Raw genomic sequence first — 6949 nt, 5'->3', positions numbered from 1 at the left:
ATTATGGAAACCCCGTACATCTATGCTCTTGGTTTTTTTTATTGTCACCTCCATTTTTAGAATGAAGATGTAAAAGCAAATGGAAATAAAATATACCTGATCATACCTAGGAATACATATTACATACACATATATATATATATATATATGTCGTACGCAGGTAAAACAAAAATGGAAGGTGACTTATTCAGAAACAAAAATGGTTCTAAGAACTAGTTCAACTAAAGGTTTAACCTTAAAAATTATTCCAGTCTAGACTGTAATTACGGAATCGTGGCATATAGCAATCTCCAGTAATTTCTAAGGTATTAGTAAAAATTCTAAGCATGTATTTTCACCGTTTCGAATCTTAATGTACATGTATAGTCATACAAGAAGGGTTACAACATTATCACACTAATTATAAATATTTAAATATCACTTAATATATTTTTAAAAAGGTACAAGATCATATCTATTTTTAATGCCTGTATACGAATAATTTCAATTACATTTGAACACTGTATGTGGTTACTTTTTGGATTATACGATAAATGTACATATATCATACTATTAAATCTCGGTATGATATACAAAACGGTCGACAATGAATATACTATTAAGAATTTAGTATAATTTTGAAATAATGAATTTAAATCTACACTTAAACTGTAATATAGGAACATATATCAGAAATACCATTGATGTATTTCTGTTTTTTAGTAAACGTTATGGATAAAGTTTCAAAGGCAACAATATAGATATACATATTATTTTCGGTATAAGTTCGGTACTGTAACTCCATAACTGATAACCGTCCACATTTTATTTTTACTCAAAAACGGTGCCGTGTTTGCATCATATCGTTATAGCAGAAGTTTGAATGAAATAAAAACACGGATTCTATATATATTCATGCTAAATTTTGGGATTTTACTCGTAAAAAGATAGTGTTACATTATACTTTTTTTTATTACACTGAAATTTACATCATATGCTATCTAAATCTCAGTCCAGACTGATCCGAACATCATTTTGATATCGCTATCAAATTGGACTGATTATCTAAAGTTAAATATATGCTTGTTTGAATTTTTGAAGTGGTGTAAATGGAATGTTTTGAAATTGAAAATATCTACATCATAAAGCTAGAATAACCATTTATTCGAAAAACTCAAATTGTAGATCTAACGTATACGTATATATGCTGTATACATGTATAGTACTAGGCTTACCTTGCGTCACGGCTCGGCGCGCCCGCTCGATGTAAGCGACGAAATGTGTTAATATAAACGCAGAAACATTGAATATAAACGGAGAAACATTGAATATAAACGCAGAAATAAATAAATACTGGAATTACATGCAACAAAGTACATCAAATATTACCAGAATATGGATATCAGTCGTTTTATGTATATCAAATCAATTCAGCAAACCTGAAAAGCAGATCATTATGTATAACACTTAATCAGCATTTTACAATTAAAGGCAACAGCAAAATATCTTTCAAAACGTCTGTAAATAACAAATATTTATTTATTTTATGGAAAACGATCTTATTTTAATATCGTCAACAATTCAAATTTGTGAGAAGAATATACATACATGTAATTGCACATAATCAAACCCATAATTTGTTTGTCATAGTTAATCCCCGTGTATATACACATATCATTTGTTACCGCACGTATCGGAACTCTTCCGAAAAAAGGTGCAAAATGCATAGCTCAAATGACGAGACGCGGGAAAGAAAACAACAAAAGATAGGAGAATAGGATAATGAGGATATATGTATTTTTAAAGGGGAAAAGAGAATTGTAAACATAATTATTTTACAGGTACAATCGGCTGGCGGCTGTACGTACTGTAAGTCTCGTTTCACAAGGTAAAGTTTACCTGTGTAAGCCGTGTGCTCGGCCGTCACGGCTCGGCGCGCCCCGCTCGATGTAAGCGACGAAATGTGTTAATATTAGCGCAGAAACATTGAATATAAACGCAGAAACACTGAATGTAAACGCAGAAACTCTTAATTCTATCGCCGAATCTGTTAATTTCACCGTCGCATCGGAAATGTTTGGCGATTCCCAATGTGTTGTTACAGTTGCGCTGAAAGTTGTTCATTTGTCAAAGAGTTATTTCCCTTTGAACGTAAGCTCGCTTGTGGTGTTTTCGCGCCTTAGAGAACTCTTCAACACTGTAAGGAAGAAAGAGTGGCAGTCATGAATGGAGAAGAACGCTGATATATTTGTAAAGATAATTTGAGAAGTTTATGAGGCCATAATGTAAGTTTTATATCTATTACATGAACTATAATGTTGAAATATGTTTCGATAAATAAGATTACAGTATTGTTGTCAGAAATTAGTTGATAGAAGCCCTGGCATTTGTCGCGATAAACAATGCCATGTGGCCTAGGGTCTTTTCTGTAAGTCATTTCGCCCACAAATTGTCCCTATATACTAGTGTAGGTTTTGAGTCGAGTTGACCATACGTATGTTCAGTGTACCGAGAGTGTTTATTATATTGAACGCTGTATAGAGCTAGAAATAACGGATTTCCTGTAAGGATTGTATAGTATTTGTAGCTAGGAATTACATTAATTGAAGTGAGTTATGTTTGTATCACATTTAGTCAGATAATTAGGTATACCCATAAGTAGTATAGCAAAGTGTATATTGTTATCATGATTATTAAGGCATGTTTCTAGTCAGTCTTATAACAGTTTAAGTACTTTTCAAGTACATTTCAAGTTTACTTAAGTACTTTTCAAGTACATTTCAAGTATGTTGTATTGTGATATTTTAAGTCTATGGTCGCATTGTAGATTAAGTCAAAATACTCAGACAAGGTTATTTCTGTTTGTTACAGTCTTTTACTACGTTACGTTGGAATAAAGTTGCCACGCACTTTAAAGGAAGGGTTGTGTAGTTTGTCGCCCTACTAATAGTCCCGTGCAGGTACACCCAACCTCCGACAATGTAGCAATAAAATAGCCGTGCACGTAACGAAGTTGGGTAATTGTGACCGATACCCTCTGTTATTCGGCCGTCAGCCGTCACGACCCACGGCGGACAGAAAAATACTTAATTTTACGGCAGAAATACTTAATTTTATTAATCGAATTGGAATTCTGAGGAAAAGTCTTAATATAAAGGGTTAATACTGAATAAAAAAGCACATATGCTAATCCTGCCGAAACTTGTTAAAAATTAAGTATTCTGCCGTTATTCTAACAAGTTTCGGCAAGATTAACACATTTTTGGTTACCAGTGATTTCACGTCGTTTTCTCCGAAACGTGTGACGTTACGCTCGCAAACTCATGACGTCACAATCAATACCTACCCGCAAGAGTAGATAACTCTGTAACATGCAAATACGGATATAATTTGTAAGCTTTGCAGTGTGAGTGGTGGTATATATATATAATAAAAAAGACGGGAACTGGGCTATTCAGGCCAACTCCTAAGTAAATTCTGCAAAAAAACTTGTTTTATATGGCCTTGAGGTCTTATTTGTAAAGAATAATAAGGGCCTCTTTAGGTTTAAATTTTAATTTGTTAATACATTGCTTTGTTCTTACACTATATTGATTTGCCCAATGATTTAGTGTGGAAATGCATATTTTAGTCGTTTACATCTACATGTACAATGATGAGACATGATATATATAATTACATTTTGATGTATTCGAAGGATAAGCGGGATTTTCCGAATATTTCCAGCCAATATTTCATCTACACAATATAGAACTATTGATCATAAAATTATTATGAAAAATGTCTATTATTGATTTTACCACAGGGACCTGGCACGAAATATTTTAAACCATAGTATAAAATATACTATAATATATATATATTATATATGTTAAAAATTTTCGTGTCAGGTCCCTGTGGATTTTACCAAGGATTTATAAGTGAGACTCGCTGATAAATCCTTGAGTTTACGTATTGAAGGGATACAGATTGTAATTAAATAAGACGACAATGGACTCAGCTAGAACGGATTTCTTTCTGAAATGTTGGAATCGACTCTAGCAAATAGAAATACAAACATGTGGAACGATCTTAACTCACCGTTGTTGACGTTATGCACGAGACTACTATATATATAGGTACAATGTACATGTATTGACACATCTAGTCCGCTAAACCTGCCTATGTTATTAGGCTTTTTTTTTATTTTTTTTGCCTAATATATAGTCTATATATTAGGCAAAAAAAAAAAAAATTAAAAAAGCCTAATAATATGGGCAGGTTTAGCGGACTATGACACATCATATCTTGCATTGGATAAAACAAGGATTTACGTCCTTGGATAAAAAGATTAATTGATAAATGAAAATGACAATCCGTAACGGCGCAGACCTATAATGAAACGTTCTGCTCTTCTCTCTATCTTTCTCTATTATTTTTTCTCTTTCTCTCCTTTCATTTTCCCCTTCTTTTCCTTCCCCTTTTCCATTTCTTTTTTCTCACTTCATTAGTGTATTTACGACAAATGTCGACAAACAAATCAAGGAATCGATCTGTGTGTTCTTGATTGAAATCGGGATTGCATGTAGAATTGTTTAAGGGCGCAACTTACGTTGATAGACAACACTCAATAATGTTTAAAGAAAATAACTAGAGCTTTTATTTCAGAATTAATTTTTTTTACCAACTTATGAAGTCTACTGTTGAGCATCCTCAATATTCCATGGGTTACTTTCACTGTCATGATATCCACCCCTGGATTATTTCTAGCTAAATTGAAGGCTCTGTGTGCAGTATGAGATGAGACAGGTAGTTTGGTCCGATGGTATGTTCATCAGAAGCATTGAATAATGCATGTGATACACTGTGGTAGACTGTGTATCTTTGAAGTTGGGCGTCGCTCTCTCTATAATCTTCAAAGGAAGTCTCTGCTGGCTTGTGATTGGTCAGTTTTTATGATATGTTTTGATTATTATGGAAGCATGCAGGCAATGAATTTGATATTTTTTCCATAAATTAAATCTACAAAGAATCTAACTATTAAGGTTATCACTAGTTAAATCCAAGTTTTAAATTCCTTTATCCTAGCTGAATGAACTGCCTTCAATTTTGCTTTGAAATAATGCACGAATGCATGGATATAATTATAGTGATAGTAACCCCTGGAGTATTGAGGATGACTGTTAAGGTGTAATTCTCTTAATGTTAATCGGCAATCACATATCAATTTATCAATTCAGGTGAGTTGCCATACGTGAATGAAGAAATATGACATTATCATTTGTCAATAAAACAGCAAAATAAATACATTTACCATGAAAGAAAACTTATTTTTATAATCTTGCTGAAAACAAAAAACGAACTCTTGAACAGCCCAAAGGTTCCAATTCATTGGTACAGTAACATGAATGATAAGAATAACCAATCAGAGTAACATTGTATGTATTTTAAACAGAACAGCCTTGGTCTACATATAAATATATAGGCCTATAATCATATGTAGATTTTTTTTTAATATTTTGAATGATTTTTTTTTTTTTTTTGTAAATTAAAGTCTACTCATCCTATAACATCACCTATACATGACTGTTATGATATTGCTTATAAAATACTTACCTGAATCACATGCATCAACATTTCCAATCTACAAACCACTAACAAACTCCAGCTACATAATTCCTAGTTACTGCAACACAATAAAACGATTTCTCAACAACGCAATAAAATGATTTCTAGACAACATATTAAAATGATTTCTAAATGATTTTTAAAGCAAGTCAATGTTACACTGTATGTATGTAAAGATTTAAAGAAAGTTATAATATCTAGTAACAAGAAAAGACCTTGTGTAGATAGACTTTGCATACTGAAACTAAACCATATACAAAACATAATTATAATGCTATTGAGGGTATTGGTGCAAAAAGCATATCATGTAAAAATGTACAAAAAAAATAAATTGCAAATTCCTCAATTGCTAGGAAGATACATATGGAATATATATTGAATTATCACCATTTCTCAACCTTCATAAATAACACGATACGTACATTATGTATAATGCACATTAAATACTCACAAACCTATTGTCAAGTATATATCACAGAGGTTTTTAAATCATTTCATCAAAATATTGTTTACAATCATAATAAAACAATGCAAAAATAAGTTTATTCTTTACTTTAGACTATTTCATAAATAATTTTCAAATGAAATTGCCACAAAAAAGCTGTAGTTGCAACATGAGAAATGAAAAAAATGTCTCCATACCTACTGTGTAATTAAGTCTACTTCATAATCAAACAAATTATTGAATTAATTAATTAATTGATTAATTAATTAATTGATTAATTAATTAATTAATATAATTATAACAAAGCATTAGGAGGATCACACACAGGCCATAGGAAGTCAAGTCCCTAGGATTAATGCACATATCATCCCTTACCATTGTTTAACTTAAGGCACTATTTACCAACTTGTAAACCACCTTTCTTTTGTGGATATTAAATTTTGCGATATTTTTGTCAAAGATAAAAACTTTGGCAGATTTGAAATTTAACGGAAATTAATACATTTGAATTTATTTGTAAAAGAATGGTGGAAGATTTCAATTCGCGGAAATAAACTTTCGTGAAATTTGCGAAAATAAATTGCACACGATACAATATGGTTTACAATATTTGAGTTGAATATGGACCTACATAACATATATGTAGGATTATGCTTCTGGCAATGGAAAGCTATTTTATCACATAATCTGCCTGATATGCATTTGTCACCAATGTAATAAAACCTGGACAGGAAATTCATTACGTCATGATAGAAAGTGATGTCAAGATTTTGAGGGAGGTGGGACAAAATGGCTGCCTCCGCTGAATTTTTGCAACACATTTGAAACTTTTAAGACAAGTTTCAAACCTTGTATAGAATGAATACAAATCTACCTAAAGATACTTTTTATCACATAGATACCTACATTAAGTAGAGA

Source organism: Argopecten irradians, chromosome 10 (assembly GCF_041381155.1).
Source record: "Argopecten irradians isolate NY chromosome 10, Ai_NY, whole genome shotgun sequence".
Lineage (NCBI taxonomy): Eukaryota > Metazoa > Mollusca > Bivalvia > Pectinida > Pectinidae > Argopecten > Argopecten irradians.
This window is presented reverse-complemented; position numbering follows the sequence as displayed.